This window comes from Eulemur rufifrons, chromosome 25 (assembly GCF_041146395.1).
Source record: "Eulemur rufifrons isolate Redbay chromosome 25, OSU_ERuf_1, whole genome shotgun sequence".
In the NCBI taxonomy this organism is placed as follows: domain Eukaryota; kingdom Metazoa; phylum Chordata; class Mammalia; order Primates; family Lemuridae; genus Eulemur; species Eulemur rufifrons.
The window spans coordinates 24,032,239-24,055,848 of record NC_091007.1 but is presented as its reverse complement, the minus strand read 5'-3'; positions in this window follow the sequence as shown (position 1 = coordinate 24,055,848).

Here is a 23,610-nt window from a genome sequence, read left to right as displayed (position 1 = left end):
GAAGTGGGCATGTGTTTGGCAGGTGAAAAGGGCGGATTCTGTTTCAGAGAATTAACGATGATCCCCATGGTCATCCCGTTCCTTTAATAATCCTTTACTTCATCAGCTGGAAATCCACAATGGTTCTATATACTCCTCTATGTGTGGGCACAGGTACCTGGCTTGTTCCAAGAAGTATGCTGGAGAGTTCTCAAATTAACCAGTACATTGAAAATTATTTGCAGGTTTTCAGCGTTTCACCATAATTTTGATAACGTTTGTATGTGCCTCCTGAAACCCAAGAAGGCTGCGACGGACATAACTATGCTGAGGAGTAGCTGACTTGGTGTTGCCTATTTTTGTTAGTTGAGACAGACAAGAAGCCATTCTTCTAAGTATCATCCGACCACCCTTTTTCCATTGTTTTAAAATGCAGGGAAATTTTGCAAGTTAGCATTATAATTAGTAGCTGGAGGGTACGGTTTTTTTTGTGTGTGTGGTCGATGTGGATGGGGGGGTCAGGCCCTCTGTCAGTTCACTGGTTAGTTTTTATTATCCCCAGAGAGGAGAAGTGGGCATGTGTTTGGCAGGAGAAAAGGGCGGATTCTGTTTCAGAGAATTAACGATGATCCCCATGGTCATCCCGTTCCTTTAATAATCCTTTACTTCATCAGCTGGAAATCCACCATGGTTCTATATACTCCTCTTTGCGTGGGAACAGGTAACTGGCTTGTTCCAAGAAGTATGCCGCAGAGCTTTTCAATTAACCAGTACGTTGAAAATTATTTGCAGGTGTTCAGCGTTTCACCATAATTGTGATAACGTTTGTTTGTACCTCCTGAAACCCAAGATGGCTGACACGAACATAACTATGCTGAGGCGTAGCTGACTTGGTTTTGCCTATTTTTGTTAGTGGAGACTGACAAGAATCCATTCTTCTAAGTATCATCTCACCATCATTTTTCCATTGTTTAAAAATGCAGGATAATTTTGCAAGTTAGCATTATAATTAGTAGCTGGAGGCTACGTTGTTTTTTTTTTTTTTCCTGTGAGGTCGGTGTGGATGTGTTGGTCAGGCCCTCTGTCAGTTCGCTGGTTTGTTTTTATTATCCCCAGAGAGGAGAAGTGGGTATTAGTATGGCAGGTGAAAACTGCGGATCTGTTTCAGAGAATTAAACAGGATCCGCATGGTCATCCCGTTCCTTTAAGAATCCTTTGCTTCATGAGCTGGGAATCCACCATGGTTCTATATACTTCTCTATGCGTGGGCACAGGAAACTGGCTTGTTCCAAGAAGTATGCCTCAGAGCTTTTCAATTAACCAGTATGTTGAAAATCCTTTGCAGGTTTTCAGCGTTTCAGCATAATTGTGATAACGTGTGTATGTGTCTCGTGAAACCCAATGTGGCTGCCAAGGACATAAGTATGCTGAGGCGTAGCTGACTTCTTGTTGCCTATTTTTGTAAGTGGAGACTGACAAGAAGCCATTCTTCTAAGTATCATCCCACCATCATTTTTCCATTGTTTAAAAATGCAGGGAAATTTTGCAAGTTAGCATGATAATTAGTAGCTGGAGGGTACTTTTTTTATTTTTTTTGTGGGGTCAGTGTGGATGGGTTGGTCAGGCCATCTGTCAATTCACTGGTTTGTTTTTATTATCCCCAGAGAGGAGAAGTGGGCATATATTTGGCAGGTGAAAAGTGCGGATTCTGTTTCAGAGAATTAAACAGGATCCGCATGGTCATCTCATTCCTTTAAGAATCCTTTGCTTCATCAGCTGGGATTCCACCATGTTTCTATATACTCCTCTATGCGTGGGCACAGGTACCTGGCTTGTTCCAAGAAGTATGCTGGAGAGTTTTCAAATTAACCAGTACGTTGAAAATTATTTGCAGGTTTTCAGCGTTTCACCATAATTTTGATAACGTTTGTATGTGCCTCCTGAAACCCAAGAAGGCTGCGACGGACATAACTATGCTGAGGAGTAGCTGACTTGGTGTTGCCTATTTTTGTTAGTGGAGATTGACAAGAAACCATTCTTCTAACTATCATCCCACCACCATTTTTCCATTGTTTAAACTGCCGGGAAATTTTGAAAGTTAGCATTATAATTAGTAGCTGGAGACTACGGTGTTTTTTTTTTTTTTTTCCTGTGGGGTCGGTGTGGATGTGTTGGTCAGGCCCTCTGTCAGTTCGCTGGTTAGTTTTTATTATCCCCAGAGAGGAGAAGTGGGCATGTGTTTGGCAGGAGAAAAGGGCGGATTCTGTTTCAGAGAATTAACGATGATCCCCATAGTCATCCCGTTCCTTTAATAATCCTTTACTTCATCAGCTGGAATTCCACCATGGTTTTATATACTCCTCTTTGCGTGGGAACAGGTAACTGGCTTGTTCCAAGAAGTATGCCACAGAGCTTTTCAATTAACCAGTACGATGAAAATTACTTGCAGGTGTTCAGCGTTTCACCATAATTGTGATAACGTTTATTTGTGCCTCCTGAAACCCAAGAAGGCTGCGACGGACATAAATATGCTGAGGAGTAGCTGACTTGGTGTTGCCTATTTTTGTTAGTGGAGACTGACAAGAAGCCATTCTTCTAATTATCATCCCACCACCATTTTTCCATTGTTTTTAAATGCAGGGAAATTTTGCAAGTTAGCATTATAATTAGTAGCTGGAGGGTACGTTTTTTTTTTTTTTGTGTGGTCGATGTGGATGGGGGGGTCAGGCCCTCTGTCAGTTCGCTGGCTAGTTTTTATTATCCCCAGAGAGGAGAAGTGGGCATGTGTTTGGCAGGTGAAAAGGGCGGATTCTGTTTCAGAGAATTAACGATGATCCCCATGGTCATCCCATTCCTTTAATAATCTTTTATTTCACCAACTGGAAATCCACCATGGTTCTATATACTCCTCTTTGCGTGGGAACAGGTAACTGGCTTGTTCCAAGAAGTATGTCGCAGAGCTTGTCAATTAACCAGTACGTTGAAAATTATTTGCAGGTGTTCAGCGTTTCAACATAATTGTGATAACGTTTGTTTGTGCCTCCTGAAACCCAAGAAGGCTGCGACGGACATAACTATGCTGAGGCGTAGCTGACTTGGTGTTGCCTATTTTTGTTAGTGGAGACTGACAAGAATCCATTCTTCTAAGTATCATCTCACCATCATTTTTCCATTGTTTAAAAATGCAGGAAAATATTGCAAGTTAGCATTATAATTAGTAGCTGGAGGCTACGGTGTTTTTTTTTTTTTTTTCCTGTGGGGTCGGTGTGGATGTGTTGGTCAGGCCCTCTGTCAGTTCGCTGATTTTTTTTATTATCCCCAGAGAGGAGAAGTGGGTATTAGTATGGCAGGTGAAAACTGCGGATCTGTTTCAGAGAATTAAACAGGATCCGCATGGTAATCCCGTTCCTTTAAGAATCCTTTGCTTCATGAGCTGGGAATCCACCATGGTTCTATATACTTCTCTATGCGTGGGCACAGGAAACTGGCTTGTTCCAAGAAGTATGCCTCAGAGCTTTTCAATTAACCAGTATGTTGAAAATCCTTTGCAGGTTTTCAGCGTTTCACCATAGTTGTGATAACGTGTGTATGTGCCTACTGAAACCAAATATGGCTGCTAACGACATAACTATGCTGAGGCGTAGCTGACTTGGTGTTGCCCATTTTTGTCAGTGGAGACTGACAAGAAGCCATTCTTCTAAGTATCATCTCACCATCATTTTTCCATTGTTTAAAAATGCAGGGAAATTTTGCAAATTGGCATTATAATTAGTAGCTGGAGGGTACTTTTTTTTTTGTAGGGTCGGTCAGGATGGGTGTTCAGGCCCTCTGTCAGATCGCTGGTTTGTTTTTATTATCCCCAGAGAAGAGTAGTGGGCATGTGTTTGGCAGGTGAAAAGTGCGATTCTGTTTCAGAGAATTAAACAGGATCCGCATGGTCATCTCATTCCTTTAAGAATCCTTTGCTTCATCAGCTCGGATTCCACCATGTTTCTATATACTCCTCTATGCGTGGGCACAGGTACCTGGCTTGTTCCAAGAAGTATGCTGGAGAGTTTTCAAATTAACCAGTACGTTGAAAATTATTTGCAGGTTTTCAGCGTTTCACCATAATTGTGATAACGTTTGTATGTGCGTCCTGAAACCCAAGAAGTCTGCGACGGACATAACTATGCTGAGGAGTAGCTGACTTGGTGTTGCCTATTTTTGTTAGTCGAGACAGACAAGAAGCCATTCTTCTAAGTATCATCCCACCACCATTTTTGCATTTTTTAAAATGCAGGGAAATTTTTCACGTTAGCATGAAAATAAGTAGCTGGAGGGTATGGTTTTTTTTTTGTGTGGTCGCTGTGGATGGGGGGGTCAGACCCTCTGTCAGTTCCCTGGTTAGTTTTTATTATAACCAGAGAGGAGAAATGGGCATGTGTTTGGCAGGAGAAAAGGGCGGATTCTGTTTCAGAGAATTAACGATGATCCCCATGGTCATCCCGTTCCTTTAATAATCCTTTACTTCATCAGCTGGAAATCCACCATGGTTCTATATACTCCTCTTTGCGTGGGAAAGGTAATTGGCTTGTTCCAAGAAGTATGCCGCAGAGTTTTTCAATTAACCACTACGTTGAAAATTATTTGCAGGTGTTCAGCGTTTCACCATAATTGCGATAACGTTTGTTTGTGCCTCCTGAAACCCAAGAAGGCTGCCACGAACATAACTATGCTGAGGCGTAGCTGACTTGGTTTTGCCTATTTTTGTCAGTGGTGACTGACAAGAATCCATTCTTCTAAGTATCATCTCACCATCATTTTTCCATTGTTTAAAAATGCAGGAAAATTTTGCAAGTTAGCATTATAATTAGTAGCTGGAGACTAGGGTGTTTTTTGTTTTTTTTTTTGCTGTGGGGTCGGTGTGGATGTGTTGGTCAGGCCCTCTGTCAGTTCGCTGGTTTGTTTTTATTATCCCCAGAGAGGAGAAGTGGGTATTAGTATGGCAGGTGAAAACTGCGGATCTGTTTCAGAGAATTAAACAGGATCCGCATGGTAATCCCGTTCCTTTAAGAATCCTTTGCTTCATGAGCTGGGAATCCACCATGGTTCTATATACTTCTCTATGCGTGGGCACAGGAAACTGGCTTGTTCCAAGAAGTATGCCTCAGAGCTTTTCAATTAACCAGTATGTTGAAAATCCTTTGCAGGCTTTCAGCGTTTCAACATAATTGTGATAACGTGTGTATGTGCCTACTGAAACCAAATGTGGCTGCTACGGACATAACTATGCCGAGGCGTAGCTGACTTGGTGTTGCCTATTTTTGTCAGTGGAGACTGACAAGAAGCCATTCTTCTAAGTATCATCCCACCATCATTTCTCGATTGTTTAAAAATGCAGGAAAATTTTGCAAATTGGCATTATAATTAGTAGCTGGAGGGTACTTTTTTTTTTTGTGGGGTCGGTCAGGATGGGTGTTCAGGCCCTTGTCAGATCGATGGTTTGTTTTTATTATCCCCAGAGAAGAGTAGTGGGCATGTGTTTGGCAGATGAAAAGTGCGGATTCTGTTTCAGAGAATTAAACAAGATCCGCATGGTCATCTCATTCCTTTAAGAATCCTTTGCTTCATCAGCTGGGATTCCACCATGTTTCTATATACTCCTCTATGTGTGGGCACAGGTACCTGGCTTGTTCCAAGAAGTATGCTGGAGAGTTTTCAAATTAACCAGTACGTTGAAAATTATTTGCAGGTTTTCAGCGTTTCACCATAATTTTGATAACGTTTGTATGTGCCTCCTGAAACCCAAGAAGTCTGCGACGGACATAACTATGCTGAGGAGTAGCTGACTTGGTGTTGCCTATTTTTGATAGTGGAGACAGACAAGAAGCCATTCTTCTAAGTATCATCCCACCACCATTTTTCCATTGTTTTAAAATGCAGGGAAATTTTGCAAGTTAGCATTATAATTAGTAGCTGGAGGGTACGGTTTCTTTTGTGTGTGTGGTCGATGTGGATGGGGGGGTCAGACCCTCTGTCAGTTCGCTGGTTAGTTTTTATTATCCCCAGAGAGGAGAAGTGGGCATGTGTTTGGCAGGTGAAAAGGGCGGATTCTGTTTCAGAGAATTAACGATGATCCCCATGGTCATCCCGTTCCTTTAATAATCCTTTACTTCATCAGCTGGAAATCCACAATGTTTCTATATACTCCTCTTTGCGTGGGAACAGGTAACTGGCTTGTTCCAAGAAGTATGCCGCAGAGCTTTTCAATTAACCAGTACGTTGAAAATTATTTGCAGGTGTTCAGCGTTTCACCATAATTGTGATAACGTTTGTTTGTACCTCCTGAAACCCAAGATGGCTGACACGAACATAACTATGCTGAGGTGTAGCTGACTTGGTTTTGCCTATTTTTGTTAGTGGAGACTGACAAGAATCCATTCTTCTAAGTATCATCTCACCATCATTTTTCCATTGTTTAAAAATGCAGGATAATTTTGCAAGTTAGCCTTATAATTAGTAGCTGGAGGCTACGTTTTTTTTTTTTTTTTTCCTGTGGGGTCGGTGTGGATGTGTTGGTCAGGCCCTCTGTCAGTTCGCTGGTTTGTTTTTATTATCCCCAGAGAGGAGAAGTGGGTATTAGTATGGCAGGTGAAAACTGCGGATCTGTTTCAGAGAATTAAACAGGATCCGCATGGTAATCCCGTTCCTTTAAGAATCCTTTGCTTCATGAGCTGGGAATCCACCATGGTTCTATATACTTCTCTATGCGTGGGCACAGGAAACTGGCTTGTTCCAAGAAGTATGCCTCAGAGCTTTTCAATTAACGAGTATGTTGAAAATCCTTTGCAGGTTTTCAGCGTTTCAGCATAATTGTGATAACGTGTGTATGTGTCTCGTGAAACCCAATGTGGCTGCCAAGGACATAAGTATGCTGAGGCGTAGCTGACTTCGTGTTGCCTATTTTTGTCAGTGGAGGCTGACAAGAAGCCATTCTTCTAAGTATCATCCCACCATCATTTTTCCATTGTTTAAAAATGCAGGGAAATTTTGCAAATTAGCATGATAATTAGTAGCTGGAGTGTACTTTTTTTATTTTTTTTGTGGGGTCAGTGTGGATGGGTTGGTCAGGCCATCTGTCAATTCACTGGTTTGTTTTTATTATCCCCAGAGAGGAGAAGTGGGCATATATTTGGCAGGTGAAAAGTGCGGATTCTGTTTCAGAGAATTAAACAGGATCCGCATGGTCATCTCATTCCTTTAAGAATCCTTTGCTTCATCAGCTGGGATTCCACCATGTTTCTATATACTCCTCTATGCGTGGGCACAGGTACCTGGCTTGTTCCAAGAAGTATGCTGGAGAGTTTTCAAATTAACCAGTACGTTGAAAATTATTTGCAGGTTTTCAGCGTTTCACCATAATTTTGATAACGTTTGTATGTGCCTCCTGAAACCCAGGAAGGCTGCGACGGACATAACTATGCTGAGGACTAGCTGACTTGGTGTTGCCTATTTTTGTTAGTGGAGACTGACAAGAAGCCATTCTTCTAAGTATCATCCCAGCACTATTTTTCCATTGTTTTAAAATGCAGGGAAATTTTGCAAGTTAGCATTATAATTAGTAGCTGGAGAGTACGGTTTTTTTTTGTGTGTGGTCGATGTGGATGGGGGGGTCAGGCCCTCTGTCAGTTCGCTGGTTAGTTTTTAATATAACCAGAGAGGAGAAGTGGGCATGTGTTTGGCAGGAGAAAAGGGCGGATTCTGTTTCAGAGAATTAACGATGATCCCCATATCATCCCGTTCCTTTAATAATCCTTTACTTCATCAGCTGGAAATCCACCATGGTTCTATATACTCCTCTTTGCGTCGGAACAGGTAACTGGCTTGTTCCAAGAAGTATGCCGCAGAGCCTTTCAATTAACCAGTACGTTGAAAATTATTTGCAGGTGTTCAGCGTTTCACCATAATTGTGATAACGTTTGTTTGTACCTCCTGAAACCCAAGATGGCTGACACGAACATAACTATGCTGAGGCGTAGCTGACTTGGTTTTGCCTATTTTTGTTAGTGGAGACTGACAAGAATCCATTCTTCTAAGTATCATCTCACCATCATTTTTCCATTGTTTAAAAATGCAGGATAATTTTGCAAGTTAGCATTATAATTAGTAGCTGGAGGCTACGTTGTTTTTTTTTTTTTCCTGTGGGGTCGGTGTGGATGTGTTGGTCAGGCCCTCTGTCAGTTCGCTTGTTTGTTTTTATTATCCCCAGAGAGGAGAAGTGGGTATTAGTATGGCAGGTGAAAACTGCGGATCTGTTTCAGAGAATTAAACAGGATCCGCATGGTCATCCCGTTCCTTTAAGAATCCTTTGCTTCATGAGCTGGGAATCCACCATGGTTCTATATACTTCTCTATGCGTGGGCACAGGAAACTGGCTTGTTCCAAGAAGTATGCCTCAGAGCTTTTCAATTAACCAGTATGTTGAAAATCCTTTGCAGGTTTTCAGCGTTTCAGTATAATTGTGATAACGTGTGTATGTGTCTCGTGAAACCCAATGTGGCTGCCAAGGACATAAGTATGCTGAGGCGTAGCTGACTTGGTGTTGCCTATTTTTGTCAGTGGAGACTGACAAGAAGCCATTCTTCTAAGTATCATACCACCACCATTTTTCCATTGTTTTAAAATGCCGGGAAATTTTGCAAGTTAGCATTATAATTAGTAGCTGGAGGCTACGGTGTTTTTTTTTTTTTTTCCTGTGGGGTCGGTGTGGATGTGTTGGTCAGGCCCTCTGTCAGTTCGCTGGTTAGTTTTTATTATCCCCAGAGAGGAGAAGAGGGCATGTGTTTGGCAGGAGAAAAGGGGGGATTCTGTTTCAGAGAATTAACGATGATCCCCATAGACATCCGGTTCCTTTAATAATCCTTTACTTCATCAGCTGGAATTCCACCATGGTTTTATATACTCCTCTTTGCGTGGGAACAGGTAACTGGCTTGTTCCAAGAAGTATGCCGCAGAGCTTTTCAATTAACCAGTACGATGAAAATTACTTGCAGGTATTCAGCGTTTCACCATAATTGTGATAACGTTTGTTTGTGCCTCCTGAAACCCAAGAAGGCTGCGACGGACATAACTATGCTGAGGAGTAGCTGACTTGGTGTTGCCTATTTTTGTTAGTGGAGACTGACAAGAATCCATTCTTCTAAGTTTCATCTCACCATCATTTTTCCATTGTTTAAAAATGCAGGATAATTTTGCAAGTTAGCATTATAATTAGTAGCTGGAGGCTACGGTGTTTTTTTTTTTTTTTTCCTGTGGGGTCGGTGTGGATGTGTTGGTCAGGCCCTCTGTCAGTTCGCTGGTTTGTTTTTCTTATCCCCAGAGAGGAGAAGTGGGTATTAGTAGGGCAGGTGAAAACTGCGGATCTGTTTCAGAGAATTAAACAGGATCCGCATGGTCATCCCGTTCCTTTAAGAATCCTTTGCTTCATGAGCTGGGAATCCACCATGGTTCTATATACTTCTCTATGCGTGGGCACAGGAAACTGGCTTGTTCCAAGAAGTATGCCTCAGAGCTTTTCAATTAACCAGTATGTTGAAAATCCTTTGCAGGTTTTCAGCGTTTCACCATAGTTGTGATAACGTGTGTATGTGCCTACTGAAACCAAATATGGCTGCTACGGACATAACTATGCTGAGGCGTAGCTGACTTGGTGTTGCCCATTTTTATCAGTGGAGACTGACAAGAAGCCATTCTTCTAAGTATCATCCCACCATCATTTCTCCATTGTTTAAAAATGCAGGGAAATTTTGCAAATTGGCATTATAATTAGTAGCTGGAGGGTACTTTTTTTTTATAGGGTCCGTCAGGATGGGTGTTCAGGCCCTCTGTCAGATCGCTGGTTTGTTTTTATTATCCCCAGAGAAGAGTAGTGGGCATGTGTTTGGCAGGTGAAAAGTGCGGATTCTGTTTCAGAGAATTAAACAGGATCCGCATGGTCATCTCATTCCTTTAAGAATCCTTTGCTTCATCAGCTGGGATTACACCATGTTTCTATATACTCCTCTATGCGTGGGCACAGGTACCTGGCTTGTTCCAAGAAGTATGCTGGAGAGTTTTCAAATTAACCAGTACGTTGAAAATTATTTGCAGGTTTTCAGCGTTTCACCATAATTTTGATAACGTTTGTATGTGCCTCCTGAAACCCAAGAAGTCTGCGACGGACATAAATATGCTGAGGAGTAGCTGACTTGGTGTTGCCTATTTTTGTTAGTGGAGACAGACAAGAAGCCATTCTTCTAAGTATCATCCCACCACCATTTTTGCATTTTTTAAAATGCAGGGAAATTTTTCACGTTAGCATTATAATAAGTAGCTGGAGGGTATGGTTTTTTTTTGTGTGTGGGCGATGTGGATGGGGGGGTCAGGCCCTCTGTCAGTTCGCTGGTTAGTTTTTAATATAACCAGAGAGGAGAAGTGGGCATGTGTTTGGCAGGAGAAAAGGGTGGATTCTGTTTCAGAGAATTAACGATGATCCCCATGGTCATCCCGTTCCTTTAATAATCCTTTACTTCATCAGCTGGAAATCCACCATGGTTCTATGTACTCCTCTTTGCGTGGGAACAGGTAACTGGCTTGTTCCAAGAAGTATGCCGCAGAGCTTTTCAATTAACCAGTACGTTGAAAATTATTTGCAGGTGTTCAGCGTTTCACCATAATTGTGATAACGTTTGTTTGTGCCTCCTGAAACCCAAGAAGGCTGCCACGAACATAACTATGCTGAGGCGTAGCTGACTTGGTTTTGCCTATTTTTGTTAGTGGAGACTGACAAGAATCCATTCTTCTAAGTATCATCTCACCATCATTTTTCCATTGTTTAAAAATGCAGGAAAATTTTGCAAGTTAGCATTATAATTAGTAGCTGGAGGCTACGGTGTTTTTTTTTTTTTTTTCCTGTGGGGTCGGTGTGGATGTGTTGGTCAGGCCCTCTGTCAGTTCGCTGGTTTGTTTTTATTATCCCCAGAGAGGAGAAGTGGGTATTAGTATGGCAGGTGAAAACTGCGGATCTGTTTCAGAGAATTAAACAGGATCCGCATGGTAATCCCGTTCCTTTAAGAATCCTTTGCTTCATCAGCTGGGATTCCACCATGTTTCTATATACTCCTCTATGCGTGGGCACAGGTACCTGGCTTGTTCCAAGAAGTATGCTGGAGAGTTTTGAAATTAACCAGTACCTTGAAAATTATTTGCAGGTTTTCAGCGTTTCACCATAATTTTTATAACGTTTGTTTGTGCCTCCTGAAACCCAAGAAGGCTGCGACGGACATAACTATGCTGAGGAGTAGCTGACTTGGTGTTGCCTATTTTTGTTAGTGGAGACTGACAAGAAGCCATTCTTCTAAGTATCATCCCACCACCATTTTTCCATTGTTTTAAAATGCAGGGAAATTTTGCAAGTTAGCATTATAATTAGTAGCTGGAGGCTACGGTGTTTTTTTTTTTTTTTCCTGTGGGGTCGGTGTGGATGTGTTGGTAAGCCCCTCTGTCAGTTCGCTGGTTTGTTTTTATTATCCCCAGAGAGGAGAAGTGGGTATTAGTATGGCAGGTGAAAACTGCGGATCCGTTTCAGAGAATTAAACAGGATCCGCATGGTAATCCCGTTCCTTTAAGAATCCTTTGCTTCATGAGCTGGGAATCCACCATTGTTCTATATATTTCTCTATGCGAGGACACAGGAAACTGGCTTGTTCGAAGAAGTATGCCGCAGAGCTTTTCAATTAACCACTACGTTGAAAATTATTTGCAGGTGTTCAGCGTTTCACCATAATTGTGATAACGTTTGTTTGTGCCTCCTGAAACCCAAGAAGGCTGCGACGGACATAACTATGCTGAGGAGTAGCTGACTTGGTGTTGCCTATTTTTGTTAGTGGAGACTGACAAGAAGCCATTCTTCTAAGTATCATCCCACCACCATTTTTCCATTGTTTTAAAATGCAGGGAAATTTTGCAAGTTAGCATTATAATTAGTAGCTGGAGGGTACGGTTTTTTTTTTGTGTGTGGTCGATGTGGATGGGGGGGTAAGGCCCTCTGTCAGTTCGCTGGTTAGTTTTTATTATCCCCAGAGAGGAGAAGTGGGCATGTGTTTGGCAGGAGAAAAGGGCGGATTCTGTTTCAGAGAATTAACGATGATCCCCATGGTCATCCCGTTCCTTTAATAATCCTTAACTTCATCAGCTGGAAATCCACCATGGTTCTATATACTCCTCTTTGCGTGGGAACAGGTAACTGGCTTGTTCCAAGAAGTATGCCGCAGAGCTTTTCAATTAACCGGTACGTTGAAAATTATTTGCAGGTGTTCAGCGTTTCACCATAATTGTGATAACGTTTGTTTGTTCCTCCTGAAACCGAAGATGGCTGCCACGAACATAACGATCCTGAGGCGTAGCTGACTTGGTTTTGCCTATTTTTGTTAGTGGAGACTGACAACAATCCATTCTTCTAAGTATCATCTCACCATCATTTTTCCATTGTTTAAAAATGCAGGAAAATTTTGCAAGTTAGCATTATAATTAGTAGCTGGAGGCTACGGTGTTTTTTTTTTTTTTTTCCTGTGGGGTCGGTGTGGATGTGTTGGTCAGGCCCTCTGTCAGTTCGCTGGTTTGTTTTTATTATCCCCAGAGAGGAGAAGTGGGTATTAGTATGGCAGGTGAAAAGTGCGGATTCTGTTTCAGAGAATTAAACAGGATCTGCATGGTAATCCCGTTCCTTTAAGAATCCTTTGCTTCATGAGCTGGGAATCCACCATGGTTCTATATACTTCTCTATGCGTGGGTACAGGAAACTGGCTTGTTCCAAGAAGTATGCCTCAGAGCTTTTCAATTAACCAGTATGTTGAAAATCCTTTGCAGGTTTTCAGCCTTTCACCATAATTGTGATAACGTGTGTATGTGCCTACTGAAACCAAATATGGCTGCTATGGACATAACTATGCTGAGGCGTAGCTGACTTGGTGTTGCCTATTTTTGTCAGTGGAGACTGACAAGAAGCCATTCTTCTAAGTATCATCCCACCATCATTTCTCCATTGTTTAAAAATGCAGGGAAATTTTGCAAATTGGCATTATAATTAGTAGCTGGAGGGTACTTTTTTTTTGTGGGGTCGGTCAGGATGGGTGTTCAGGAGTTGAGCCTAAGAATACTGAGTTGTAGAAATGCCCCCTGTATTTCTGGAGACAAGATTTGATTTCAGAAGTCAAATAAGGCTTTGCCTTAAGGAAAAGATAAATGTGTTAGTTCAAAAGCTGCCTCGTCTCAGGAGGGCGTCTTGCTGGTCAGTAGAAGCTGCATCTCAAGGAGACAGCTGTAAACTGGGCCTTTGGTTCTCACCTGTTTTGAAAGACAAGGCAGGCCTCCCTTAGGACCAAAGGTTGCTGGTGCTGCTGACAGGTGGACCCCCGGAGATGAGAGCTAATCAGATAGATATGCTAATGCCCAAGCCGGGCCCAGATGGAACCATGCGGTTCAAGTAATTAACACAAAGCACAGCCCATGTTGACTTCTGGGATCATCTCTGTCTCCAAGAACACAATCACCAGAGCCAAGATGTCTCTGTTTGTTGCTAAAGTAATAGCCTTATCATAAAACTTAGAAGTTTGCCCCAAGAAGATTTTATAACCCATTGTTCCCCTAGTTAGAGTTAGTTAAAGGATCTGTAGTAGACTTTTAGGAGACTTTGACCCTAAAGCAAACTGCCTGTTAGTATCAAAATCCCGTTGTGCTTGGCAACCGGAGCCTGTATGTACCCTATATAATACCTGTGTGGAGTTTCAGTCGGGGAAATATTTGATGTGGGTAAAATATTTCCATCCGGATACCCTCCTTTATCTATTTTCATAAACTTTCACTTTATAAACAAAAAAAAAAAAAAAAAAAAAAAGGACCTGTTTGCGGGGAGCGTAGCTAACTCCCCGCAAACTGGCGTAGTCGGCAGGACACTCCGATAGGGTCTTGAAGGCAAAAGGCTTTGCTCGAGCGAAGAGTTCCCGAATTGCATCGCAAGGGACCTGGAGTGGATTGAAAGTCGCGCGCGCGTCTTACCTAGTGAGAGGTAAGTGAACATCTCCAGGGCAAAGTAAATTATTATTCTGTCCGGATTAAAATAATGAGGAAGACTATCTTTTCTGAGTATGTGGAATTGTTGAGAGCTTATTAAAGAGTACTAGAGTAATTGCCAAAAAGAAAAATCTCGAGAAATTGTTAATTTAATTTCCAAGCACTGTGATTGGTTCCCACCTCCGGGTGAGTTCAAGCTGCAGCAAAAGTAGTTGGCGCTGAAAACATTATGAAAAGCGCTCCGAAAATAAATAAATAAATTAATTAATTAAATTTCTCTATGTATTTAAAAGCTCTGCTCTTTAATTTCTCAAGCTCTACAGCTGTTTCATTCTAACTCAGAATTCTCTTTTAGCGAGACGGAGGATATCCGTCCTAAAATAAGCTTAGTAAAAGATCTGGAGCCTGTTTTTAGCAGAAAAGAGAAGGTCAATTGGGACCTTCCGTCTGCATTGGGCCAGGATAAGACAAAGCCAATAAAAGTAGGTACCGACCCTCTTCTCGGGTCTATAGAAAATATAGAAAAGAGAAAAAGAAAGAATTCTAAAGGAGAACTTTCACTTTAAGAGCTCTCTGCGCGGCTCAAGTCAGCCGCTTTAAGCTTGGGAACCGCTACTCTCTAATGCAAATGATTCCCTGAAGCATGATCCACCGTTGAGAGAGGCTGTTAAAAAAAAAAAAAAAACTTTTAAAGAACAAACTAAGATCTTAGAAAAGATGATCAGGTTATTGCTCAAATTCAACAGTGCTGTATTAGAACATAAGAGAAGATAGCTTCTCCTAAACAGTCTGTGTTTTCTTGTGTAAGATGTTAAAGAAAATGTTAATGAAACTTATGTAGATTTTATCACTAGATTACAAGATGTGCAAAAAACGGTTAGTCCGCCTGACTTAAAAAATTTAATATTACATATATTGGCTTTTAATAATACTAATTCAAAATGTTAGCGGCTTTTACATCCGCCGCTCAAAAAAAAAAAAAAAAAGGGTTTCGCCGAAAAGTTAAATCAGAGGCTTTTAAAATACAAATGTTGGCTGAGGCTAGCAGTGGGAAAGGCATTCCCAGAAAGCAAAAAACTGTCGTAAAATGTCTCGATTACGTCCGTAAAGGACATTTTGGAAAAAAAAAAATTATAAACAACTTTCCGGAGCTTTTATCACTGACCGGAGCTCTCTTACCTTAAAAGGGATTTCAGTACATTTGGGTATAGTTGATTCAGATTACTCAGGAAAAATTTCAGTTAATGATGAGTTCCAATTTTGATTATCTTATTCAGGCTAGAGACCGTACTGCACAACTTCTATTGTTACCTTATATACAGAAGTTCTAAGGCAAGGAGGTTTTGGGAGCACTGGAACTAAAGTGTATTGGCAAGCTTTAATTAATGACCAGAGACCTCAATTAGAGATTAAGTTAAATGGCAAATCTTTTGTTGGACTTGTAGATACTGGGGCTGATGTTACAATTATTTCTAAAAGTTTTTGGCCAAAGGCTTGGCCTTTACAAGAAGTTCCTACTGTTCTTACCGGAATAGGAACGATGACTGACATATTTCAAAGTCGACAAATTTTAAATTGTTCAGGTCCTGATGGACAGACAGCCACTTTAAAACCTTACGTGGCTAACATCACTATTAATTTGTGGGGAAGAGATTTGTTACAGCAATGGGGAGCATACATCAATATACCTAATACATCTGCTCCTGCTAAACAGATTATGTTAAATATGAATTATAACCCTTGTTTTGGTTTGGGTAAAAGGAGCCAAGGGGCTAAGACTTTCGAGGCACCAAAGGCACATACTTCTCGGCATGGTTTATGCTATCCAAATTTTGGATAGCGGCCACTGCTGCTGAAAAGCACCATTATGCTCTGGCTTTAAATTGGATATCACAAAAGCCTATATGGACAGAGCAGTGGCCACTAAACCAAGAAAAATTGGGTGCTCTTCAAATATTAGGAGAAGAACAATTACAAGCAGGACATATAGAGGAGTCCACCAGTCCGTGGAATTCTCCTATATTTGTTATTAAAAAGAAATCTGGCAAATGGCAAATGTTAACTGATTTAAAAATAATCAATATAATTATACAATTAATAATCAAGCCAAACATATTGTTTCTCATTGTCCCACTTGTCAATTAATTAATCAGCTTAAATTTTCTGCAGGACTTAATCCTCGAGGTCTCTCGCCAAATGAATTATGGCAAATGGATGTTACTCATATTCCTAAATTTGGCAAGTTAGGTATTGTACGTGTTACTGTAGATACTTATTCCAGTCTTATTATGGCTACTCCATCCTCTGGAGAAACTGTTAGACATGTACTTTCACGTTTACACTCCTGTTTTGTATAAATGGGAGTCCCAGCCACCATTAAAACTGACAATGGCCCTGCTTACACTAGTCATTCTTTTGCAGCTTTTTATATTAAATGAGACATCAAGCACATTACTGGCATTCCTTATAATCCTCAAGGACAAGGTATTATAGAACGTACACATCAAACTTTAAAAAACATGTTATTAAAACAAAAAGGGGGAGGTAGACAGTCTCCCAAAGACAGAATAAATCAAGCCTTATTTACCTAAAATTTTTTGAATATTCATAAGGAAGATAAATTAACAGCAATAGAAAAGCATTGGAATGGGAGTCCACAATCAGACTCTTTCCCTCACCAGCCTATCTGGTGGAAAGATAATGTAGAAAATAAATGGAAAAAAGGATGGGCAAAGGTGTGGGGGAGAGTTTTTGCTTGTGTTTTGACAGATGACAGACCAACAGTCTGGATTCCAAGCAGAAGAATCAAACCCAGAGTGGAAACTCAAGGGGAAAAAGCAGAAGACACGTCAGGCACAGACCATGACGTGGGGACAGCTGAAGAGAACATACAAAGAAGCAGACAAGATATTGAACCGGACATTTGTACCTAAAACGTCTGTAAATCTTTTTCTTGCCATGATCTGCGTGGTGAGCATGGTGGTAAGAGTGTCTGGCAACCAGACACATCACTATTGGGCATTCTAAAATTGCACCCACAGATATACCCCTTTGTAAGAAAGTAATAATTTCTGATCCTAAAACTTGGGTACAATGGGACAATTATAGAGCTCACACGGGGCGCATTCTTGCTGGGTCCACATCTTATGGTGTTGTCCTAGACTGGAGTCCCTATGGACATCCTGCCTCCTCTCACAATTTTAAAAAGCTTCATTGGAATAAAACTGCCACCTCGATGTCTGTAAAAGACACTGACCTTAAAAGTCATATTACATGGCTCAATGATGGTATGAGCTCTCCAGCTCCTCATATTTTAGATGGCCCTATTCATGATCAGTTGTGGAAAATATCAGCTGCTTTGCACCCTTTGCAGGCCTGGATTAGCACACACACTGGATACAAACAATAGCCGAGAATGGACTTTTAATTTAAATTCTACTCATTATATTCAAGTTTGTGTTAGACTGCCTTACTTATTTATGATTGGACATGCTGTTTATAAAGAACCTTCTTTCCTAGTGACCTGTGACAACTGTTCTTATTATACCTGTATTAAGAATTCTATAAAGTTCAACCCTTATAAAGAAACACTTTATATTTTCAAAGCCAGAACAGGACTGTGGTTACCTGTTAAAATGAATAGAGTCTGGCAAGAAACACCAGCAATGTTCCTTTTGGATAAACTACTTAACCACATTCTTAAACGTACAAAAAGATTTATTGGTCTCTTAATAGCAGCTATTTTGGGAATCATTGCTGTCACTGCTTCTGCGGCCACCGCAGGTGTGGCTCTACATCAGACCGTTCAGACCACTGAATTTGTTCAAAACTGGCACCATGATTCAAATCAATTATGGTCTACACAAAATCAAATTGACTCTAAATTAGCTACTCAAGTGGCTGACTTACAGCAAGCAGTCACCTTGTTGGGAGACCAGGTTATAAGTCTACAAAAGCAACTTAGACTTCGTTGTGATTGGAATATCACTCAATTTTGTGTTACACCTCATATATATAATCAAACTCGGTTTCCTTGGGAAAACATCAAAAAACATCTACTTAATCAAGGAAATCTGACTGAAGAGATTAAAAATTTACAACAAGAAATATTAAGTACCTTCAGTCACAAACTTAAATTGCTCTCTGAAGCTGACATTATTGATGACATCTCTTCTGGTTTGGAGTCAGCTGATCCACTTTATCATCTTAAGATCTATGGGAGTTCCACTATTGTAACTTTTAGCATTATTTTAATCCTTTGCTTGTGTTTATTTATAGTCTGGAGAAAACTCCGAAGCAGACAAGAATCCAGAGACCAACTCCTCGCTGTGATGGCTGTCCAACTCCATCAACTTTCTTCAAAAAATAAAAAAGGGGGAGATGTTGAGCCTAAGAATACTGAGTTGTAGAAATGCCCCCTGTATTTCTGGAGACAAGATTTGATTTCAGAAGTCAAATAAGGCTTTGCCTTAAGGAAAAGATAAATGTGCTGGTTCAAAAGCTGCCTCGTCTCAGGAGGGCGTCTTGCTGGTCAGTAGAAGCTGCATCTCAAGGAGACAGCTGTAAACTGGGCCTTTGGTTCTCACCTGTTTTGAAAGACAAGGCAGGCCTCCCTTAGGACCAAAGGTTGCTGGTGCTGCTGACAGGTGGACCCCCGGAGATGAGAGCTAATCAGATAGATATGCTAATGCCCAAGCCGGGCCCAGATGGAACCATGCGGTTCAAGTAATTAACACAAAGCACAGCCCATGTTGACTTCTGGGATCATCTCTGTCTCCAAGAACACAATCACCAGAGCCAAGATGTCTCTGTTTGTTGCTAAAATAATAGCCTTATCATAAAACTTAGAAGTTTGCCCCAAGAAGATTTTATAACCCATTGTTCCCCTAGTTAGAGTTAGTTAAAGGATCTGTAGTAGACTTTTAGGAGACTTTGACCCTAAAGCAAACTGCCTGTTAGTATCAAAATCCCGTTGCGCTTGGCAACCGGAGCCTGTATGTACCCTATATAATACCTGTGTGGAGTTTCAGTCGGGGAAATATTTGATGCGGGTAAAATATTTCCATCCGGATACCCTTCTTTATCTATTTTCCTAAACTTTCACTTTATAAACTATATCTTTGGCTCTGTGTATTATTATTGCCATTACTTTATATTTTTATTTCTGTTTCCTACTATATTTTTCATCCTTTGCGATGACCCCTGCCTGAGAGACCTGATCGGAAGAAAAAACCTCTTTGCAGGGAGCGTAGCTAACTCCCTGCAAACTGGCCTAGTCAACTTAGAGATCTGATCAGAACAAAGAGAAAAGGACCTCTTTGAGGGGAGCGTAGCTAACTCCCCGCATTCAGGCCCTCTGTCAGATCGCTGGTTTGTTTTTATTATCCCCAGAGAAGAGTAGTGGGCATGTGTTTGGCAGGTGAAAAGTGCGGATTCTGTTTCAGACAATTAAACAGGATCCGCATGGTCATCTCATTCCTTTAAGAATCCTTTGCTTCATCAGCTGGGATTCCACCATGTTTCTATATACTCCTCTATGCGTGGGCACAGGTACCTGGCTTGTTCCAAGAAGTATGCTGGAGAGTTTTCAAATTAACCAGTACGTTGAAAATTATTTGCAGGTGTTCAGCGTTTCACCATAATTGTGATAACGTTTGTATGTGCCTCCTGAAACCCAAGAAGGCTGCGACGGACATAACTATGCTGAGGAGTAGCTGACTTGGTGTTGCCTATTTTTGTTAGTGGAGACAGACAAGAAGCCATTCTTCTAAGTATCATCCCACCACCATTTTTCCATTGTTTTAAAATGCAGGGAAATTTTGCAAGTTAGCATTATAATTAGAAGCTGGAGGATACGGTTTTTTTTGTGTGTGGTCGATGTGGATGGGGGGGTCAGGCCCTCTGTCAGTTCGCTGGTTAGTTTTTATTATCCCCAGAGAGGAGAAGTGGGCATGTGTTTGGCAGGTGAAAAGGGTGGATTCTGTTTCAGAGAATTAACGATGATCCCCATGGTCATCCCATTCCTTTAATTATCCTTTATTTCACCAACTGGAAATCCACCATGGTTCTATATACTCCTCTTTGTGTGGGAACAGGTAAGTGGCTTGTTCCAAGAAGTATGTCGCAGAGGTTTTCAATTAACCACTACGTTGAAAATTATTTGCAGGTGTTCAGCGTTTGAACATAATTGTGATAACGTTTGTTTGTGCCTCCTGAAACCCAAGAAGGCTGCGACGGACATAACTATGCTGAGGAGTAGCTGACTTGGTGTTGCCTATTTTTGTTAGTGGAGACTGACAAGAAGCCATTCTTCTAAGTATCATCCCACCACCATTTTTCCATTGTTTTAAAAAGCAGGGAAATTTTGCAAGTTAGCATTATAATTAGTAGCTGGAGTGTACGGTTTTTTTTTGTGTGTGTGTGGGCGATGTGGATGGGGGGGTCAGGCCCTCTGTCAGTTCGCTGGTTAGTTTTTATTATCCCCAGAGGGGAGAAGTGGGCATGTGTTTGGCAGGTGAAAAGGGCGAATTCTGTTTCAGAGATTTAACGATGATCCCCATGGTCATCCCGTTCCTTTAATAATCCTTTACTTCATCAGCCTGAAATCCACCATGGTTCTATATACTCCTCTTTCCGTGGGAACAGGTAACAGGCTTGTTCCAAGAAGTATGCCGCAGAGATTCTCAATTAACCACTACGTTGAAAATTATTTGCAGGTGTTCAGCGTTTCACCATAATTGTGATAACGTTTGTTTGTGCCTCCTGAAACCCAAGATGGCTGCCACGAACATAACGATGCTGAGGCGTAGCTGACTTGGTGTTGCCTATTTTTGTCAGTGGAGACTGACAAGAAGCCATTCTTCTAAGTATCATCCCACCATCATTTCTCCATTGTTTAAAAATGCAGGGAAATTTTGCAAATTGGCATTATAATTAGTAGCTGGAGGGTACTTTTTTTTTTTGTGGGGTTGGTCAGGATGGGTGTTCAGGCCCTCTGTCAGATCGCTGGTTTGTTTTTATTATCCCCAGAGAAGAGTAGTGGGCATGTGTTTGGCAGGTGAAAAGTGCGGATTCTGTTTCAAGGAATTAAACAGGATCCGCATGGTCATCTCATTCCTTTAAGAATCCTTTGCTTCATCAGCTGGGATTCCACCATGTTTCTATATACTCCTCTATGCGTGGGCACAGGTACCTGGCTTGTTCCAAGAAGTATGCTGGAGAGTTTTCAAATTAACCAGTACGTTGAAAATTATTTGCAGGTTTTCAGCGTTTCACCATAATTATGATAACGTTTGTATGTGCCTCCTGAAACCCAAGAAGGCTGCGACGGACATAACTATGCTGAGGAGTAGCTGACTTGGTGTTGCCTATTTTTTTGGGTGGAGACTAACAAGAAGCCATTCTTCTAAGTATCATCCCACCACCATTTTTCCATTGTTTTAAAAGGCAGGGAAATTTTGCAAGTTAGCATTATAATTAGTAGCTGGAGGGTACGGTTTTTTTTGTTTGTGTGGTCGATGTGGATTGGGGGGTCAGGCCCTCTGTCAGTTCGCTGGTTAGTTTTTATTATCCCCAGAGAGGAGAAGTGGGCATGTGTTTGGCAGGTGAAAAGGGCGGATTCTGTTTCAGAGAATTAACGGTGATCCCCATGGTCATCCCGTTCCTTTAATAATCCTTTACTTCATCAGCTGGAAATCCACCATGGTTCTATATACTCCTCTTTGCGTGGGAACAGGTAACTGGCTTGTTCCAAGAAGTATGACGCAGAGCTTTTCAATTAACCACTATGTTGAAAATTATTTGCAGGTGTTCAGCGTTTCACCATAATTGTGATAACGTTTGTTTGTGCCTCCTGAAACCCAAGATGGCTGCCACGAACATAACGATGCTGAGGCGTAGCTGACTTGGTGTTGCCTATTTTTGTTAGTGGAGACTGACAAGAATCCATTCTTCTAAGTATCATCTCACCATCATTTTTCCATTGTTTAAAAATGCGGGAAAATTTTGCAAGTTAGCATTATAATTAGTAGCTGGAGGCTACGGTGTTTTTTTTTTTTTTTTCCTGTGGGGTCGGTGTGGATGTGTTGGTCAGGCCCTCTGTCAGTTCGCTGGTTTGTTTTTATTATCCCCAGAGAGGAGAAGTGGGTATTAGTATGGCAGGTGAAAACTGCAGATCTGTTTCAGAGAATTAAACAGGATCCGCATGGTCATCCCGTTCTTTTAAGAATCCTTTGCTTCATGAGCTGGGAATCCACCATGCTTCTATATACTTCTCTATGCGTGGGCACAGGAAACTGGCTTGTTCCAAGAAGTATGCCTCAGAGCTTTGCAATTAACCAGTATGTTGAAAATCCTTTGCAGGTTTTCAGCGTTTCACCATAATTGTGATAACGAGTGTATGTGCCTACTGAAACCAAATATGGCTGCTACGGACATAAGTATGCTGAGGCGTAACTGACTTGGTGTTGCCTATTTTTGGCAGTGGAGACTGACAAGAAGCCATTCTTCTAAGTATCATCCCACCATCATTTCTCCATTGTTTAAAAATGCAGGGAAATTTTGCAAATTGGCATTATAATTAGTAGCTGTAGGGTACTTTTTTTTTGTGGGGACGGTCAGGATGTGTGTTCAGGCCCTCTGTCAGATCGCTGGTTTGTTTTTATTATCCCCAGAGAAGAGTAGTGGGCATGTGTTTGGCAGGTGAAAAGTGTGGATTCTGTTTCAGAGAATTAAACAGGATCCGCATGGTCATCTCATTCCTTTAAGAATCCTTTGCTTCATCAGCTGGGATTCCAAAATGTTTCTATATACTCCTCTATGCGTGGGCACAGGTTCCTGGCTTGTTCCAAGAAGTATGCTGGAGAGTTTTCAAATTAACCAGTACATTGAAAATTATTTGCAGGTTTTCAGCGTTTCACCATAATTTTGATAACGTTTGTATGTGCCTCCTGAAACCCAAGAAGGCTGCGACGGACATAACTATGCTGAGGAGTAGCTTACTTGGTGTTGCCTATTTTTGTTAGTGGAGACAGACAAGAAGCCATTCTTCTAAGTATCATCCCACCACGATTTTTCCATTGTTTTAAAAGGCAGGGAAATTTTGCAAGTTAGCATTATAATTAGTAGCTGGAGGGTACGGTTTTTTTTTTGTGTGTGTGTGGTTGATGTGGATGGGGGAGTCAGGCCCTCTGTCAGTTCGCTGGTTAGTTTTTATTATCCCCAGAGAGGAGAAGTGGGCATGTGTTTGGCAGGTGAAAAGTGCGGATTCTGTTTTGGAGAATTAACGATGATCCCCATGGTCATCCCGTTCCTTTAATAATCCTTTGCATCATCAGCTGGGATTCCACCATGTTTCTGTATACTCCTCTATGCGTGGGCACAGGTACCTGGCTTGTTCCAAGAAGTATGCTGGAGAGTTTTCAAATTAACCAGTACGTTGAAAATTATTTGCAGGTTTTCAGCGTTTCACCATAATTTTGATAACGTTTGTATGTGCCTCCTGAAACCCAAGAAGGCTGCGACAGACATAACTATGCTGAG